The sequence below is a fragment of the Pteropus alecto genome, unplaced genomic scaffold (assembly GCF_000325575.1).
Source record: "Pteropus alecto unplaced genomic scaffold, ASM32557v1 scaffold7, whole genome shotgun sequence".
Lineage (NCBI taxonomy): Eukaryota > Metazoa > Chordata > Mammalia > Chiroptera > Pteropodidae > Pteropus > Pteropus alecto.
The window spans coordinates 657,664-678,917 of NW_006494614.1; positions in this window are offsets into that span (position 1 = coordinate 657,664).

Genomic DNA, 21,254 nt, shown 5'->3' on the forward strand with positions numbered 1-21,254 from the left:
CAACATTCTGCTGCATTGATGATTAATGACATTTAGAGTTTTAATTAATTTTTAGATGCCAAAAAGAAGTGTATCTTAATTAAGAAATTGAATTGGAATAGATTTACATGTCCTGGAACCTCCCCCTCCCACCCCCCAAATTTCAGCCTGTGCGATCTTCAATGGGTTTAAATAGAAGGAAACAAACAGGTAAGAATTCTAGGCATGACATTTCTCTACCACATTCCTCTTGTGCATTTCATTTTGTTTGTTTTACTATTAGGTTCCTAAGGGCACTGAAAGCTGCCTTGGTGGTGAAAGAAATGATTTCTATAAAAAGTTATAAGGTAATGAACTTAGACAAATCAAGATTGAAATATTATTACCTATCTTCCAGCAAACTACAGACTAAGATTCGAATGAATCAATCATCTCTTGTGAAATGAAAATAATCATTAATCCATAAGGTAATTTCTAATGACAAAATACTTACAGTATGAAGACGAAGAAATGATAGAAGGGAATCTGTTACCGAAAGTATAGTAGTAGTAAGTTTTGTAGTATCCCCTACTCACTAAAATGGAAATTATTATAAGGAGCCTCAGCTGAGTCGTGTTGTTTAGTAAAGAACTCCTTGAAGGTAAAAATACCAGGGGATGAGAGTCATTAAAAGTTGTTTATGTTTAGGGTTCACCCTGGTTGACACTACTCCCTTTAACCCTAATGGGACGCCCTCCGAGTTTTTTCAGACGCTGTTAGTACTGGCACCTGCACTTCCTCAGCACAGAACTAGGGAGTAGGGTTAATGGAAGAATGGGCGGATGGAAGGAAGACTGGAGAGTTCGTCAGACCCGCAGGCAGACACACAGCTTCTAGCCATCTGTCTCTCTTCGCCTCGCGTGAGTCCAAGTAGCAGAGGCCACTTCCTGACATGTCCACTAAATTATTTTGTGTGAAGAACGCGAGCGCCTGCAGCCAACTGAGCCAGTTGCATCCTTGGTGGGAATTGGCTGAGGCGAGTGGGACAAAGCCACTCGCAGCGAATCGGTCCAGCCGGCGCCCGGAGCGCAGCCGGCGCCCGGAGCGCAACCGGCTCCGCCACGCTGCTCTTCGCCTTCTTCCTCTCCAGGCGGAAAATGCCCTGTGCCCACCCCCGGTCCCTCCGGTCCTCAGGGGAATATACTCCTTGGGAGACAACCCAGAGCGGATCCCACCCAGGGAAAGTCCTTACCTTTCGCTGGGGGTAAGGTGGGAGAGAGGGGGAGGGGTGGTCCTCGGGGAGGAGCAGCCGGAGAAGGTCGGGCGGGAAGTCCCCGACTCCCGGACAGAGCAGCGCAGCCGCGGGCGCAGAGCGCGAGTGACGGCGGCAGCGGAGACGGAGACCGTGGAGCAGAGGCGGTGGCGGAGACAGACACGCCTCCTGGCGGGGGTTCTTCGCCTCTTGCTTTAAAGGCGCCGCGCTCCTTTCCCCGCAGCCCCTGCACGCTCCCGGCCGCCGTGGCCAAGAGGGCACAGCGATCGCCTCTGGACCGAAGGAACGAAAGTGCAAGAATTCTGGGCGCCCCCAGACTTGGACCTTATGAACTCCCCTCTTGGAGTTCACACCCCTGCCTGCTCTGGGTGGAGGGATTGGAAACGAGATGCTCGGTCAGGGAGTGATGCAAATCGCCAAGGAATTTGCTTGGCCCTGGGTGGTGACAACACGTATAAGGAGCCCGAGCACGTTTGCTTCTGGGTGGTGGATTTTATCCCTCTCCGAAACCATAGCAACGAAACTTCTCTGCTGCCAGCATTTGAGGAGCAGCTGGTAGTCTCCAAAGTGGCCCTCTTAGTCCAACTACTGCCATTTCCCTTTGAGGTCTGCGTGAAAGATTTTGTCCTGCGCCTCACTCCTACTTCCACCCCTGTGCATAATATCAGTGAGCTCCCCTCGCGCTGCCCGACCCCTTTAGACGCCTAAAGTCAGGGCGCCCATCTCCTCGCCTCCGTTGCTGGGAGCAGAAAGGGACTTCTCCAGAGGGTCGCGACTAGTGTCTGTGCTGCCCGATGCCTTAATGACAGATGCCTCCCTTCTCCCCCCGCCCCCCAAGTGCCTGAACTCCCAACCCAAACAAATGGCAGAAAGAAGTTGAGTTTGAGATCTAGTGGGCTCCAAAGTGGAGGTCGCAGACTCAAAGGTTGGAGAAAGAAGCCTGGGGAGCAGTCCCAGCCTGGCGGCCTGCCATCTGAACTCTCTAAAGGACTTTTCAAAAGGCCCAAGGGGAGCAGCGCCTAAATCCCTGAGTCTTCTCGTAAATCTGCTTCCAGGGAGGGGCCACCGGCGGCAAGCACACCAAGCTCCCCCTGCTTCTCAGCAGAAACGATTAGCTTTTACAAGCAATCCCCGATTTCTGCTCCTCTGGGTTGGAAAAGTCAACAACTATTCAATACCATTGCTATTGTATCCTCCGCCCTACGATATTACCCAAAGCAGAGATTCTGTAAGTTGCCCTCGGAGGAAGGTAGCGATCAGCGATTCGAGAGAAGGTTTAAGTCAGGCTGAACTGGAGCAGGCCGGGTGCCCGGGGCCAGGAGACAATTTTCGAACCCGCTGTGTAGGGGGCTAGTGGCTCCGCTGAGTCTTCGAACAGCCCTGATCTCCATTCTCTAATTCCGAAGGCCATAAGTAGGTAGACTCTGCGTCCCCAGGGACCAGTTGTCTTAGCTGGAGACCCGCGTCTGTCCTTTTGTTGCTTACCCACCGCCTACCCCCTACCCTCACCCTCCCGCCCCACCTCCCCCCGCAGCCCTCATAGAGTTAAGTCCTAGCCGAGCCTGGTGCAGCACTGCCAACCTCCATACCCTGGGGCTAGCGGGGGCTCTTCCACGCCCTGAAACACACAGGGACTAGCCTGCCAAACCCTAGTCGGGTCTCAAGCAAAACCACCAGTCTCTCTCTACCCTCTGTCACCACTCCTAGCTCTCTGTGCCCCCTACATGCCTTTTGAGGCTGCCCATGTGGGAGAGGAGACTCGGGGCTTACAGAGGTTAAGAAGAGATGAGTTAGTGGCAATGGAAAATCTATTGGTCATTTAAGGATCCCGGGGTGGCAGGGAGGCTCCCGTAATTAATTCAACAGCGGCCTTGTTGTATCAGTAAATAAATAGTCAATGACTCCATTGTGCCTCACGGAACCCGGGCAGCACAGACGCATGACGGCTCTGGGCGCCTGGGCTCCAGCTGCTGTGACCTGCAGCCTAATGGGCCCTCGAGGCATGGCCATTTGAGTCAGGCCCAGAAAAAAATATCTCATTCAGTCCCACTCCCCCACAGGAATAATGAAGACAACTTATCTATTAGCCAAAGACACTCTCCTTGTCATCATAAGACCCAGCCTCCCACGGACAGAGAGGGAGGAGCAAAATGCTGGACACAGAGAAGATTCCAGTTCATATCCAGCTTTGTTTTGTTGTGACTCTGAGAATGTAGAACAAGGAGTGTGTCTCATTTGACTTTAAGTGTTCAGCATAGGGTTTGGCATGCACCGAGTGCTGAATGAAAGAATGAGGGGATTACTGGGATCAAACTTCCACCTTCCATACTGTCGTTCCCAGGACCGCATTGTATCTGGAGAAGGAGAGGTTTCAAACAACTTCCTCTAAGAACTATGCGAGTTCTTAGAACCGAATCATAAATTTCTTTTTCGAGAGCAAATAGGACACAGTTATAAAGAAAGAAATAGCAGGCACTAGCAAGGGCATGGGGGCCAGGGGAGAGAGCTGGAAGAAGAGTGGAACAAATCAAAATTATACATGTTGTGACAAATTCATTTCCTCAATAACAAAATGTTATCTGGATTCTATTTCTAATGAGAAAGAAGACTAACAAGGGAGCATTAGACTATATACACCCATTTAACCCTTCAAAATAAAATTCTCCAACACTATAAAGAAATCTTTACCATAATATATTTCAGGATTTATGAGGTTAAACTTTAAGGAATCAAACCCCAGTTCTCTTTCGAGGAAGCCTTTTCTTCTCCATTCCCAGTCATTCCTAAAACTTAATCTTCTGTTTCTCAGGAGGTCGTCGCTGAATCCCTCAGCTAGAGTTTTACACAAGAACCAGCTCTCTATCTTCCCTTTCTTATCTCTCAGAGTCTTCTTACAACATTAGCAGGTCTGGGATTCTAACTCCTGAGGATCTAGCAGGAACCAATTTGACTTCCCAAGCTTACTACCATGTTTTGTTTGTTTCTTTGCTGTGGGATGGTTTGTTTGATTTGAATGTAGAATTGGAAGGTATTATTTTGGATCAACTAGTCTACCGCCTTCATTTTACAAGTGATATAAATCAAAGTGAAAGAGAGGACCGGCTCAGGATGTGCCAGAACTGAGACTGCCTTCTAGCTGTGCAGAGTAGCATCAGGCTGTCTCTTGTCATCTTCTTTCAAAACTTAGAATAATATAAAGTTAAGACTAAAAGAGACTTCAAGGACTTCTACTTCATTTCAGGGTCACAGACTTTTTCTCATCTGGAAAAAAATGTACAAATGTGCACATGACCTCAAAATTTTGTGTACAACAATAGGAGATGCACATATCATATCCCTTGAAGCCCACTGTGGGATAATGACAAGTCCCTAGACCCCAGGCCAAGAACCACCAATCTAGTCCAACAACATCATTTTACAGATGATAAAATCTCAGCCAAAAAATAAAAACTTACTTGGAGTCACGGAGCGCACTAAAGACAGTTCCAGAATTGGATATGAGGAATCCTGATTCCTACCTATCCCCATTCCCTTAAGTCTTTTAATCTGTAATGGGACATAAATTACAGTGGGGTGTTAATACTCATGGCTTAATGGATTTTTCTCTCCAAATAATTAATATCAACCATTGAAGGGTGAGGTCTAACATTTATTTCTGAAACCTCTCTATATCTTTATTGAGTACATACTATTTGTAAGGCACTCCTCTAGTACTAGCAAAAGAGCAGTGAACCAACTAAAAACCCCTGCTCTCACTGAACTTTCAGTTTAGTGGCAGGAAGATAGGCGATAACAAATATATAAGTAAATATAGAAGATGTCACATAGCAAGGAGTATTATAGAGAAAAATAAAGCAGAATGAGCAGAATAGGGTATGTTGGGAGGATGAGCATGGGGCCAGGGGTGACTTTACATAGGGTGGTCAGGGAAGGTCGCCCTGATTGGTTGGCATTTGATTAGAAATCTGAAGAAAGTAAGGGAGTGGTCCATGTGCTTATTTGGAGGAAGAAGTTTTCAAGCAAAGGAAACAGCAAGTGTAAATGTCCTGTGATTGGAAAAAGGATAAAGCTCCTAAGGAAGAGCAAAGATGTCAATTCTTAGAAAAGATACAGATTAGTAGAAAATCCAGTCAAAGAGGAGCAGAAGGTCATGTCCTGGGGAGTTTTGGATTTTCTCTGAAGGCAAAAAAAAAAAAAAAAAAAAAGCCAGGAATGGGTTTTAGTCAGAGGAGAGGTACCATCTGACAGAAATGTTAAAGGACCATTCTTGCTGCTCTATTGAGATAAACTAGGCTTAATAAAGGCCAGGGTAGAAGCAAAGCAACCAGTTAGGAAGCTACTGTAGTAATCCAAATAATAGTAGACTGTGTACAAGATCAGGATGTGGTATGGGGATGGTAAAAAGTAGTCAGATTCTAGATAGATATTTTAAGTAAAGCTGAGAAAAATTGATGATGGATCGAGTGGGGAATGATTCCAATGGTTTTGGCCTGAGCAGCTAGGGAATAGAGTTATTTACTAAGATGAGGAAAATTACAGAAGGAACAGGTTTGGAGGACACTGGATATATAATGAGTGAGGATTTGAGCATATTAGGTTTCTGACATGCATAAACATCCAGGTAGAAATGCCAAATAGGTAGCCGTAGAAAACAGGTGTGAAGTTCAAAGGAGAAGTATACATTCACAAGTCATCAGCTCATAGAGTTATGAGACAAAGGAGATATCTAGGGGATAAATGCGTACAAAGAAGTGAGGAGTTCTCAAGACTGATCAATGAAATATTCCAAAGTATAAACTTAAGATGAGAAGAAAACAGCAAAGGAAATAGAAAGATAGCATACACTGAGATAGGAGAACCAAGAGTTTTCTAGATGCCTAGTGAAAAAAAAAAACTTTTCCCCAAATGAGGGAGTGTTCAGTTGTGTTAAATGCTGCTGATAGATCAGATGAATGAGCACTAAGAATTGGCCATTTGATTAAATGATGTAGAAACCAACACTAGGACGTTGATGAGAGAAGTTTTAGAATTGGATAGGTATTAAAGCTTATTATTCCTGAGATAAGTTCAAGAAAAGATAGAAGGAGAGGAATTCAAAATGGAGAATAATACCATTTTTTTTAAGAAATTTTTTTCTCTTAAATGGAAAGAAGTGGCTGTGGGATAAACTGATGTTGAAGAACAGATGGATAGATGTCCTTAACTAGTCGACAGAGGATGGAATCTAGCACACAAGCAGAGGGGTTGGCCTTCAATTGAAGGGTCATTTAATCCAGATAATAGGAGGGGAGGCAGAATATATGTAGTATAGATAGAAATGGTTTTGTAAGTGTGGTGTTGTTAAACTACTTTTCCTACATGAACTCCAAAGCCCCATATAGAACTGCCTTGCTCCATAGACACCTTTCTTGCCATTATCTGGCTCCTGCCATCCTCCTGAATTCCCCTCCTGAATTTTTCAGGAGAAGAAGGGAAAAGAAGAGGAAAAATAGGACTTAGAAAAGGATGTAAAGTTCCCTTGTTATTCTTTGTATTATCTTCATGAAATAAGAATAGAAAACATAAGCTGAGGGTCTTGAGTGGGGGAGAATGTATTATATATTGAAGAAAACTATAGAAAGTATGAAATTTGTATTTAGGAAAAAAAAAGTGAAAAGATAATACAATGCAGTTGGTGCTTAGCCAACACTGAGGGTCACGTGAAGTTAATAGTCAAGAATCTAACCAGTGATTATGGTCATGTACTTTTCTTTAGTCATGTTTAGTGCACAGATGCAGGTTTGGAGTAGGAGAAAAGTCACATCACAACAGGGTTTAGGTTTTGCCAAGAAAGTGTGATAAAGAGATATGGGACCATGGAGTTAAATGTCAATGCAAAGTTGTGCTAATATGGATGGACCCTGGAATCCAAGCTGGTTAAAAAGTGAAGTGAGGACACAAAGAAGCAAAGAGGTCAGTGATACCTAGAAGCAGCAAAAACCCCTACTCCATCTCCAGGCCCAGTGGCAGCAATGGTGAAGAAGAAAAACAGCAATCACATGAGAAGTCTATAATTCTCTGAAGGGAAAATGCAGAGAAGTTAGTGACAAACTAAGAGTGTCAAGGGTGACAGTGGAATTGTTTTGGATTTGGGGATGTACATTAGCAATCTGGAGATGAGAAGTGATATTGGATGACCTGGAAGCCCCAGGTTTATTGTAGGGACTGATATAAATAGGGATAAAAGGCAAGTTGGGGGTTAAGCCTAGTGGTCTCCAAGACATATTGTGGTGCTGAAGTTATGTTATTTGTGGGGTGGATAAGTGGGATTCTTCTGAGACCCTATTTTTACTTTGGCCTATGAATGTGAGGGGAAGAGAAGGTAATTATTGCCAGACTTTAGAATTCTTGAGGCTTTTGCCTGCTAATTTTCCTAGAGGAGATGTGCATTCATCCCCCAGCAAAGGAAGGGTGGCAGGGAGAGATCTGAGCACCACCTCCAAAGTACTTTCTCCATCTCACCAGACATGTAGGACTTACAACTGATCCTTTTTATTTTGGATAATACCATATCCAGATGCAACAAAGCTATGAGACCTCCAGGTCACCTGAAATTACTTAATCGCTTCTATAGTTAGTGCTTTATGTGTAAACCTTTTCCACTCAACATCTTCCATATTTATTACATCCAACTTCCTCAGTGCCAAAATTTGCTCACTTAGTCACTTCACTTTTGCCTGGACTCCTGAAATAGTACCAAGACCAAAGTACCCCTCACGTACTCTACTTGGCTAACTTACAAATATTTGACTGTTTCAAAGATTCTTGCTCACCCTTCCTAACAGTGAAAAGTTTAGATTTTTGAAGTTACTTTGTACTATCTCCTCTCATCCACTTCGCTACTGCTGCCCTTTCCCTCACCAATCTCTAAACCTCCAAGTCCCACTTCAATCCCCAGCTAATTTATTTATTCTTTTAGTAAGTATTTACTGAGTGCCTACTGTGATTCATGGAAATGAAGACAAACCAATAGGAAAAAAGTAGACAGTATACCTAGTAAAATACTTCTAAAGACACATAGTAACTATGATATTCCTGCTCCTCCTTTTGTAGAAAGCACTTATACAAAAGCAGGAGTGTATTGGCAGTATATACACAAGTGGCATCTGTTAGAGAGGCATTGTACTTGAAAATATTTCTTACTGGGCTCTCCATACCAGCCCTCAACGAAGGAGGAAAGAAGCCATACAAAGGCAATGAAGGTCTTTAGGAAATGGAAACGTGAAGAGGGATTCCTACTCTAGGTGAGATGAGAAGACAGACAGGATAGAAGTACATATTTCTCCAAAGTACAGAATCTAATTTTTCAGATCATGAGGGAACTGGCAAATCCAAATCCTCAGGTCCATTCCCCACTTACCCTTCACAGCTCTACTCTTTCTCAGAAGCTTAATGCAAGGTTTCAGGGAAGAAAACTATTATTTCTTTAAGTTCTACTTTATTCCAGGAATATTTTCACATAAAATATCACATATAATTCTTTGGACAGTCTTATCAAATGCATAAATCCTATTTTAAGGATGATATACATAAAAGAGAGAGGTGATGTAAGTTGTCTGTGGACACACAACTAGCGAAGGCAACACTAGGATTCAAACTTTCGGGATTTATTGTTCTTGCTGTACATTAGAGGGGGCAGGTAGAATAAAGTAGTATCTGCCCCTGCTCTCTCTCTCTCTTATCCCAAAGGGTTTAGGTATTGTTTCTAAGCTGCGAGAGATAAAGCCATACAGTTTCAGCTGGGAATATGGAGAGCTGGAGAATGTGGAGGAACTCAGATTAAGTAGATCTGCAACCTCTACAACCCCTTGAGGAAAGGATTTGTCTGGAGCCCAAAATCAGAAGCAACTGCCTCTCAGAGGAGATCCAGCTTAAAAGCAGGTAGAGTTCTCTTCTTCTCAGTCTTTTTCAGAGTCCAAGGAAAACTCCAGAACTTGACCTGATCCCTTAAGAGTGTCCTCAACAGAACTTAAAGATATCCTTTGTCAAGAGCACAATTCTTGCAATAAGTGAGAACTAAAGACAAAAACACTTCTAGTAATAACCTTTCATCCATAATGATAATACCTTCCTAGTTGTTCTTTCTGTGGGAGAATCTTTACCTGCCAGATACATACTAACTTTCTGCCTATGGAACTGTCCAGCGCTTTCCAAAAAGGAAATTGGAGATGATTTCTAAGAACACTGTGTCATGGATTGTTCCAATGATAGAGGAGGGTTCACTTGTGTATGTCACAGGATTCAAGCAAACTTCATAAATTGTTTGGAATGTCAAATAGGGATTTATATATTTTTCATTCACCAAAACATTCTGATTCATTCAGTTCATCATAAATGAACTTGCTGGATAAAGAATTAAGACTGTTTCCTTAATGGGCCCTGCCTGGAGATGTCTTTAGAAAGCTGTTATGGAGGACCTTTAGGAACTGACCAGGGTGCCAATAGATTTTCTTCCTCTACTTTAATGGAGTGATTCTAATTAGCAGTTATCGAAATCTCTCATTGCAGGTGAGCCCAGCTTCAAGGGCTAACAATCATTACGGATACAGACACTGCTGACCACCTGCCTTTCACATTCTTTTCCACCAAAATATCACACAGGCTGCTGGATCAAGGATGCCATGGTCATATTTGGATGTGCACTGTTGGAAAGCATACAACAGAGGTAATAGAATTCAGTTATGGTTTTTAATTCTGCAAATTAATGGATGAGGCATTAAGTTTAAAATGAAAAGGAAGTAAATAGAGAGGAGACTAGAATTGAAATGTAGGTGCATACTCTTTACTAATGGAAAGTGTGAGATCAGAAAATAAACTTTTATTTTACAATCTGTTGTCCCAACAAACTTTTAATATATAACCATTCCAATTTGCTTCCAGATGAGTGTCCCTTTTTAAGCTCAAGTTAAATTTGAGTACAAGGAAATAAACAATAGCAATGCATCACTTAACTGCATCAATATTTTATGCAGTTCATCACGGAAAAATCAGAAGCAGATTTAGCCTTCTCTGTGGACTGTACGGACTAAAGGTCTGTTGACCACATTTTCACTTCACAAACAGAGCTACTGAACCAAGACTTATTTACAAACTGGAAATGTGGTCAAATACACTGTCCCTGATACTTTATTTGCTCTTCTAGAATGACAAATTGATAACTTTAGAGTTACTTCTACAATAACAGATACATATGTAATTAGAAAAATGGAGGGAAAAAAAGAATCTATGATATGAAAACAAATGATGCCTGAGAATTAAAAAATGCTATTTTAGTGGATAAAACAAAGAACTATAGTAGTTTCTAATATTTTCCAATATTCGCTCCTTTTAAAGCAAGACATGTTTCACATTTTTATGCATTTCACTGTATTATAACACCACAATAAAGAACTTAGCAATCAAGATCCAAATGTCAGAAGCCAGAATTATTAAAAATTATCTCAGCTATACGGTGGGGAGAATCTAGGATTTGCCAAACTTTTTAATTTATTTCTCCTCATTTTATACTTATAACAACCACTGAGGAGACTCAAGGGATATATTCTCCTCACTTTATAAATGAGGAGCAAAAGGTTCAGAACAATTTTATGGCATAGCAAAAACAACACTGGGCTAAGAGTTCCAACAACTGGACCTTTATTTAAATATAATATCTTTGGTAATTCAGTTAATTCCTACATGCTTCTGTTTTCTTATTTTTAAAATCTAGAGCAGAAATCTATTTGGAAATCTATGAGGTCTTTGCAATGAAAAAAAAAAAAACAATGACAGTTTCTTGACAGAACCAGGATCACATTACAGTCACTGATATAATGGGAGTATTACTTAAGCCTCCAGACTTTGACCATTATCCAGATAATGGAACATATCTGAACTAAAAAGCTGAGCTGCAGAAGATGTATAGTTCTTTGCTTTCAGCCTTCATTCAAAGTCATCAGAAACATGTATCTTACAATCTAACTTGAAAATAAATCTTTGTTATGAAAAAAGATAAATTTTGTTCACTTAGCAAAAACCACTAAGAAATAATAACTTAATAATTTGATGCCTAAAGTTAATGTACAAAGAAAGCAATACCATAGTAATTTTTATAAACATGACCCTGATTAAACTCAATCAGTATTTGGACCTAAGTAACTAAACATTTCTAGGGAAAATTATACACCTGGGATGTACTAGGTTGAGTAGTATCACCCCCAAAATCTACATCTACCTAGAGCCCGTGAATGTGACCTTATTAAAAGTCTTTGTAGGTATAATCAAGTTAAGACAAAGTCATATTGGATTAGAGTGGGACCTAAATCCAATATGACTGGTGTCCATATAAAAAGATGGAAAATCATACATAGAGAGAACTACTTTGTGAAGATGGAGGCAGAGACAAGAATGAAACACCTACAAACCAAAGATTGCCAGCAACCACCAGAAGCTAGGGAAGAGGTACGGAACAATTTCTCCCTCAAAGCTTCCAAATGGAACCAATCCTGCCAATACCTTCATTTTGGACTTCTGTCCTCCAGAACTGTGAGAGAATACATTTCTGTTGTTTTAAGCCACCTTCATTGTGGTGCTTCATTAGGGCAGCCTTAGGAAACTAAGTCTGGTCAAACTTAATATTTGTAACTATACATTTCAATTGAACTCTCAAAACTGACCTGCAAGTTTGCTTTCCCACTCTTTCGTAAAATGATTTCACATCCCCTTTCTTCTCCTCCAAAACCTCATCTCGGCTTATAACATGCTTCATTCCTACTTGAGACAAAAGAAGGCACCTCACAGGAATTCTTTCATCGCTCATCAGCAAGTGCACCCCACTCTGTTCCCATATCATTACACATTCTTGATCTTCCAAAAGATGGCATAACCCTACTTTTTCTTTCAAAGGTCATCCTATTAGTACTTGTACCCTAGATTCAATACATCCTCAAGCATTTTGTTCCTGTAATTTAGCATTTCTTTAAAGCAGAGGTTCATCAGGCTTATCATCTTGTTTCTATTTCTCTATATCACCTATTTGACATACATCATTTGGACATCCATCTTCTCCATTCCACTGAAAACGCTCTTGTCAAAATTAACAGCCTGCCCCATGTTGCTCAATCCTGTGCTCCTGTTTCTCTCTTTATTTTCTTGATCTCTCAAGATTATTTCATACATGTTCTTGAAATGCTTCTACTGTTGTTGTTGCTGTTATTACTTTAATATCTGTTGTACCACATTTTCCTACTTTTCCTTTTCAATCTCCTTTATGAGTTCTTTCTCATCTTGCTGATGTCTAAATGTTGGAATAATCCAGTTTTATATCTCTTATACTTCCAAGTGAATTAATCCAGTGACATGGCTTTAAACACCATCTAATATTCTAAAGGCCTAAAATATTTTATTTTCAACTTTTACTTCACTCATAAACTTCAAACTCTTACACTCAATTCCATTTGAATGTTTAATAGAATAATGTTCCAAACAGAACTCCAGATCTACCTGAAACCTTTTCTTTCAGTCTACCCCATATTATAAACAGGAGCAACATCTACTCCACTGCTCAAGTCAAAAGCCTGAGTCATTCATGATTCTCCTCTTTCTCTCACCACCATCTCCATAGTGAATTCATTACCAAGTCCTACAAGCTCTTTCTCCAAAATATATTCAAAATCTGCCCATTTCTTCATGTTTATTGCCATGACTTTGACTCAAACCACCATCATCTCTTATCTAGTCTACTGATATAACATAATAAACTGTAACCTTTTTTTCTGCTCTTGCTCTTCCAATGCATTCTCTACACAGCACCAAAGTGATCTTAGATGGCATCTTCTGCTTAAAACTCTGATACTTTTTCCATCCAATGAATTTTTGTAATGCTCAACTCCTTACCATGGTCATACAAAACCTACTCATCTCTCTAATTTCATTTTCTACAAAGTTCATCATCTCTCACAATGGTCCAGCCACATTATTTGTTTGTTTGTTTGTTTGTTTGTTTTACTTTTCCCTTATGCTTCTGTCCCTTATGCTTTTTTACTTTTCCCTTATGCTTCTGTCCCTTATGGTTTTTTTACTTTTCCCTTATGTTTCTGTCAGCCTCATAGCCTCTACACCTATTTGCTCACTATATCACACGTCCTCTTCTCTCTACCTGGAGTTCTCTTGCCCTAGACCTTTATGTGGTTGAATTATTCTCATCTTTCAGGGGTAAACTTCTCCAAGATAGCTTCTCTGGCCATTCAACCCCACCCACTGTATTCCATCATGTTATTCTGTTTTCTTTTTCACTGGAGTATAAGCCCTCTTTAAGAGTGGGAACTGTGATTTTTTTCACTTGTCACACTATCCCAAGGGCCTAACAAAAAATAGATAGACGACAAATATTTATTCATGAAGTCCTATTCTTCCACAAGTACTGTGTAAAATGTAACGAATTTAATCACAAAGATTTTATAATTTCTAAAATGTAAAGCTAAATTATATAATATTTATCACATATTTTTTGTTTCCATTCATAATTACTAGTAAAAATATCACAAAATTATTTCACCAAAATTGTACACTTCAAAACTAGTGTTGTTTTGTTTTTCAGAGATAGAGTTTCATAATTAGACACAAAGGTTAAAATGATCACTGCAGATGGTCAATTTTCATAAGTAAGCCTCTGTTTTGCTAGTGACTGAATAATTCCAGAAGACAGTAATCCCGTGTGATTGTGCTCAGAAGGACCAGGGCTCTGAGTGCATATGCTAGCAGTGCATTGGCCCCTTTGTAGTCACTAAAACAAAATTATTAGAACATCCCTAATATTCTAATTATTTCTCCTCCTTACCAAGAATACTCATTTGTGACTGTTTAAAACCCTGGCAGGTGATTCATGTTCGACTTTCTCCTATAAAATCTGATGGGAGAGCAAGAAAACAAATTCAGAGTGTTACTTTTTTCTGGGTCCTTATGCCCCTTTGAGGGGGATATAAATTCTCTATTGAATAACATACATTACCTGCAGACACTGAGGTGTTCTGCACATTTTATCTCATTAAAACTTCCCAAAACAATCCTTAAAAGCAGGCATGGAGACTAATTCTGAGAGATCTTCAGATCCTCAGTCTACTTGATGATTGATAAGCATAGCTCTGCTTACTTCTAAAGTTCACACTCTTTTCACTCTACTCCCTATGAATGAATCTGATAACAACAATAACAAAAATACCATTTTTGAAATGAAATGTATTCCAGCCTGGCAGCTCTCAGGTCGTGTGTGCATGCTGGAACTCTGTGTCCTCGGGGAGGCCAGAACCACTGGGTGCCAAAAAAAGAAGAAGAAGAAGAAGAAGGAAAAAAGATACAAAGAAAAAAGAAAAAAAAAAAGGAAAAAGAAAAAGAAATGTACTAACTCAAATAAGAGGCCTTCTCCTGGCTGAGTACTCATCTTGATAATATGCTTGATTTCACATCAATACCATCAAGAAATCTTCAAAATAGCATTTCCCCATTTTCTAGAAAAGTGGTTTTATTCCAGAAAGACAACAGACAACTCTGAAACAGTTTGAAAGTAAACTAATTTTTAGGTCTTTATCTCAGCATATTGTTGAAATGATTCATTTCTGTCAGTTTTTTATACTCTTCCACATAGACAACAAAATATTTTTTTTTTCCTGATTGAAATACCTTTTCTTTTAAGCAGAAAAGAATCCCAACTCCACTGACCTTATGTAAACTCTTCAAGTTCAAAACTGATTTTAAGTTTGGCAGTTTCTATTGCTTGCAATATAAGGTGAGGAAAATCTAAGATTAGACCTTCGAGTGTGGGAAAGGAAGATGCAATGGTTAGAAACAGAATATATGTGCCCCAGCTCAGTTTCACTGTGAAATGAGAACTACCTACCTTGAATAAAGATATTTTTGAGAATTGCAGAATATTTATAAAAAAAATTCTAAGGCTGTGGTGTAAGTCCTCTTGTATATTAATTATATTAACTTATTTATGTACATTTTGTATACTCCTTAATGCAAAATTGGAATACATGATCTGAATAGAGAACAAAATAATTGAAGTCAGAAATATTCCAGAAAAATTTAAATTTCTATTTACAGAAGAATGTATAATGTTTTCTTATTTTAAAAAAAAAAGAATATTTCATAATGTGGGTAATTGTTACAAGTACATAATAATTTCTTAATCTACTTCTTAATCTCCTCCATCTCCCTTAAGAGTACACAGACATACAGCGATTTTTCTCTTTGTCAGAGAAAGTGCTACAACTTCTAAAGCTGCCCATTGAGTGTTTCTGAGCAATAGCCAAGAGCTATTTCAAAATGAAGACAGATTTCTTTTCTCCCTAGGGACAGACGGCATGATGCTTCCTCAGTCATGCATTCTAAGCCTTTTCTCCCTCAGATCTTGTCTAGTCCCAGGTGTAAAGACACTTCTTCCACTATTAAAGGCTGACGGCAATCAATGTGGGAGAAAGTCCATTTTTTTAATTCACTTCGTGTTAAATTAAATCATCTGCAGTTTTGTAAAGATGAATTTAACTATTCACTTAAAGAGAAACAAAAGATTTCAGCCACTCTATTGGAAAAGAAACAACTACCAAATTGTTCTCAGATACGGGTCAAGAACAGGTCATTGTGAATGAAGTTTAAAATAATTATGACATACATTCATAATTCCTGGCATTGCATCCATTCTCATCAAAGAGCATGCAAAGAGGGTGCTTTAGATACCAACGTGTATAATCGTCTCATCTTCCTGGCCCATTGCTGTGTTTTCTCAAGCCTAGCTTCCCCCTGCATCTGCTATAGTATAACACTAGTGCATTTTTTATTGTTGCAGAATTTTCTCAATATAGTACCTTTTTCATATTTTCACAGAGTTAAGCAACCTGCAGATGAATTCTCACAACAGCCCTTCAGACTTCCCATGTGGAATCAAACATAATTATATCATTTATATCAGTACAGATAAACCAAGAAAGGTTAATGTTCCAATGCTTTTAACGAAGTCCTTTCTGCATCATACCATTTTATTTCTCTGTGAAAAAAAAAATGCAGTTATAGATGGTGATAAGACAACTGAATCAAATAAGGCTGGGTAACATATGTGATACTGAGTCAAACCTTGTTCTCAGATTATCCCTAACATACTACAATACAAGTACCCATGAAGCCACCAACATTCTTCTCCAGTTTGGATTTTCTATTTATTTAATGTCCAGAGTAGAAGGGGCAGGGCGAGAAGGGAAAATAGATAATTTACTTTATAAAGAACAGCAATGTTACTTAATAAGTTTCAAAAGCTCTTAATATCAATCCCATTATGAAATAAAAATATGAAAAAAATATTTGAATAACTTACTTTAACTGTTATTTTAGTGTTTTTGTTTGCTGGCTTTGGGGTGTGTATGTGTGATTTTTTTATTAGATTCCTGTAGCCATTGAAGAATTTTTTTGTCAGGACCAAGATACCAGTTTGCTTCTTGGAAAAGGCTTAAATTTTGCCAGGAACAAGTGCACAAACATTTCTATGGCATTACTGCTATTCCCTCCTGTTAACCGCCATTCAAGGGCTCTAGCATGGACAAGACTTCATGCAAGGCAAGGCCAAGCAAACCTATGGATTGAGCAGAAACCAGAGACTTACACAGGACAGTTGCCAATGAGATATTGATCTAAACAGGAAGGAACATGGATGGATCTAAGATATGAGGTGAATGAGTAATACAAGGAGGGCAGACAGAACTCAAGTTTCACAAGCTGAGGATCAAGATCTAAGCAGCAGACATGGAGATTCAGATACTTAAAGAGAGAGCACTTGGGATTAATTCTAGGCACTAGGAGACTTGAAGTCAAGGACAGAAATCCAATTAAAGATGGTACTATCTTTAGCACACGTGTGTGCATATGTGCACACACACACGCGCGCGCGCACACACACACACACACACACACACAAATGAATTATCTAACCATGAAAAGGCATGGAGGAATCTTAAAATGCTTATTAGTGAGTGAAAGATGCCTATCTGAAAAGGCTACAAAATATATGATTCCAACTATATGACATTCTGGAAAAAGCAAAATTATGGAAACAGTAGAAAGACCAGTGGTTGCTAGGGATTAGGAGGGAGAGAAGAATGGATAGGCCAAGACCAGAGGATTTTTAGGCACTGAAATTATTCTGTGTGATACTATAATGGTGGATACATGTCATTACACACTTGTCAAAACCCATAAAATGTACAGTACCAAGAGTGAATCCTAATGTAAGCATGAACTCTGGGCGATAATAATATGTCAGTGTAGGTTAATCAATTGTAATGAAAGTACTACTATGGTGTAGGATGTTGATAATAGAGAAGTCTGTGTGTGTGTGGGTGGGGGTGGGTCAGGGAATATATAGCATCTCTGTACTTTCTGCTCTATTTTGCTATAAACCTAAAACTGCTCTAAAAAAATAAAATCTCTTTAAAAAAAAGATGCCACCATCAAGGTCAGAGCAGAACGAGCAGCAACACTGCTTTAGCAACGACCCAGAACATCAGGCCAAATGAATCCAAGCAAGCAAGTTTGGTTATCCAAGGCCAGGTTGCACTTTAAGGACAAAAAATAAGACTGAACTTAGAGATGCATGATACTGTGGACTGAATTGTGTCCTCCCCAAATTCATATTTTGAATTCCTGACTCCCAGTGTGATGGTATTTGGAGATAGGACCTTTAGGAGATAATTAGTTTTAGACAAAGTCACGAGAGTAGGCTTCTCATGATGGAATTATTATCTTTATAAGAAGAGACAGAAAGCTCTCTATCTCTATCTCTGCCACGTGAGGATGGAGTGAAAAGGCAGCCATCTAAAAGCCAGGAAAAGAGCTCTCACCAGAACCCAACCATGCTGGCACCCTGATCTCAGACTTCCAGCATCCACAACTGTAAGAAAATTTTTGTTATTCAAGCCACTTAGTCTATAGTAGCCTTAGCCAACTAAGACAGGTGATGTCTGCCAAGTGTCACTTTTCCTGAACCAATGTCCCTAAAACCCAACCTAAAATTTGGATGTGGTAGATGTTGACTGTACTCTTCAATCCTTGCAAACTTGAAGGTCTTTATATCTTTGCTCCATAGCCAGATACACTTAAATCTTTTGTTAGGTGTGGAAGAAACTGCTGAAGGCAAGAAAAAGTATTTAGATATTTACAATCCAATTTGCTTTGTAAACAAACACTGAGTTACTCTGGATAAATACCTATTCTTCAGTATAAAAGATGTGAAAAATCTTTAAGAATATAAAAGTAACTAAGGTGGGGAAAGTATCCACAAGCTCGCTTGGCCCCTCTCTGTTAAGTGAAAATGGAAAGGAAAATAGAAGGCATATTTTGTTTTTAAAACTCTGACATTAAAATCACTTCAAAGAAGTTGCTCTTTGGTTTTTCTGGTTTTGGATTTGCCAAGTAATTCTACATTTATCATAGCCTGTGAGACTGGCTCTTATTCTGACTCTTATTTCCAGAATAATACAGCCTCGTTATCTAAATGTATATTGAAAAGTTGAGAATCATATGATTCTCACTCATATGTGGGATATAAAACTGAAAGCAACAAATGAACAAGACTAACAAACAAAGACTCATGGACACAGACAACAGTTTGGTGGTTACCAGAGGGACAGAGGGGAGGGAGTAGATAAGGGTAAAGGGGTGATAGAAGGAAATTTAACTTTGAGTGGCAAACATACAATGCAATATACTTTTGATGTATTATTGAATTGTACATTCGAAACCTATATAATTTTATTGACTAATGTCATCTCAATAAATTTTTTAAAAAGTTGCCTTAGTGTTTTGTTTTATTTTTGCTCTTCCCTCAAGAGACAATAATTAGAATCTGGTGACCTGACCTAGATAACGGCACACTGAGGCTCTGTGAAGGGCCGGTGACTCTGTGGTCAGGAACTGGGGTTGAGGTATGGGATTAAGGTCCTGCTTCTTCGCAGCGATCCATGGATACAAACTAAAACAGTTACTCCTTGTGCTATTGCCAGTCTTGGTAAGAAAATGAAATTCTGAAAAATTCCTTTTCGATGTGATGCCTAGGATGAAAATAATAAGAGAAACTAAAAATCAACTCAGTTTCAATTAGAAGAAAATCTCCTCATTTCCATAGGCCTTAAAAGAAGGATATCTGAAGACCCCCTAGCAAAGAAGGAGGGTAGGAGAAATAACACAGGTAAAGGTGCTTGTTGGAATTACAACTAGTAAGCAATTCGACACATCACTTTATATTAAAATAAGCATGTATGATTATCTTACATAACGCCAATTTTATAAGGATTTTTAAATAAGGCATAGGGCTTCAAAGACTTTTCCTGGTATATTTGGCTACTGTGGGCTATGTCCCAGGTCCTTTAATTTCGTTCTCTTATGTCGTTAGATGTTGTTGCGTTGAAAAATGGGGAGTACGCTCCTTCCATGCCACTACTTTTATAGCAATCAGAATTTTAGCTTTTATAAATAAATTTTCTGAGGACAAATGGAAGAAAGTGTGCCAAATAAAAATGCAAAACCTTAGACATAAAATAATAACTAAAACTAGAATTCTTTGTGTTTTGGTCAACATAAACTTCAAGTTCTCACTTCATTCCTGTTTCACTGGGCACTTGACAAGACCACCAGGACAGCCAGCCTGATGTGGATTGAGTTGCTACTGTGCTTAGGTTTAGAGACATTCAAAGGGTCTCCCCACAACCTCTATCCTCTCCCTCTTTCAGGGAAGCATGCCACATCTGACCCTGGCTCTGCTCCTGACCTGAGGAAACATCTTCCTATCAGTCTCCAAATATCCCTCCCATAAACCATTTCATACTAACTCCACAGATGACTGCCATCTGAGGGCCAGACTGATGTTCGCAGATTCCTCCCTGTGGTGCTTACTTGTTATGGCAATCTCGACACATGACACTCCTTTCCACCTTCTTCATTCCTTTGAACTATAACTACTACCACCCCCCTACCCCCAATCTTTTAAGATGGGCTCACCTTCTAATCTAGATGAACACAAGAAGTTGATCTACATACAAAGCATTCATATGGGCTCAATGTCTGCTGACACAATCTCATCAGAATTTCTATCTCATGACACTCCCCACCAGGCTGAGGCTATCACTCCTTTTTCTAAGGTAGGAAAGTTTAGCAACCATAGCTAAGAAACCATAGGGTTTTACCCTATATTTCTATAATCCAAAACCAAGTAAAAGCCTGTTATGTACAGTAGACATAGGTTTTAAAAACGCAGACAAGATCTTGGAACACGTCTGAGTCACATGTCTCCAGAGCCACAATCTCCCTTATCTCTTTTTCTCTTCTACCCACAATGCTCCCATCAAAATGTCCCGTCACTGAAACAGATCCTGAGGCAGTTTCGCAGGAAATGGTGAATGAACAGTGAGCCTTAACATCCCTCTCCAAATTAGAACTTACTGACTCAAATGATTCTCCCGTGGTTGAAGTGGGTGAAACAGCTCCTAGTGCAGGCAGGCAGACACTGCTGTTTCCATCACCACCGTATGAACTAGCAGGGCCAGCAGCAAAATTCACAGAAGCACATGGCCTAATGCCATTCACCTGCTGTCCTTTTACCTTTGAAAACAGCTTTGATCTCCTCAGTAAAACAGTAAAAACAGTCTTTCAATAGCAAGGAATATATTTTAAAACCTATAGTGGAAAGTATCAAAATATAGAGGTTTTCCATCTCATTTTTTTCTATTTTTGTTTTGCAGCAAATTTTGTAATGAAAAGCTGCAAAGAAATAACTTTTCATTGTCTTCATCTATTTCCAAATGAATCTTCTGGCGTGCTCTTCCATCAAAAAATTACTAGTTTTGAAAAATACAATTTCTGAAAAATCAGAAACAAAATTTCCAATAGAGAATTAATTAAATAATGTACTAATCTATAGACTACAATGGGAATATAATGCTCCCCAAAACTACTTTTATCCAAA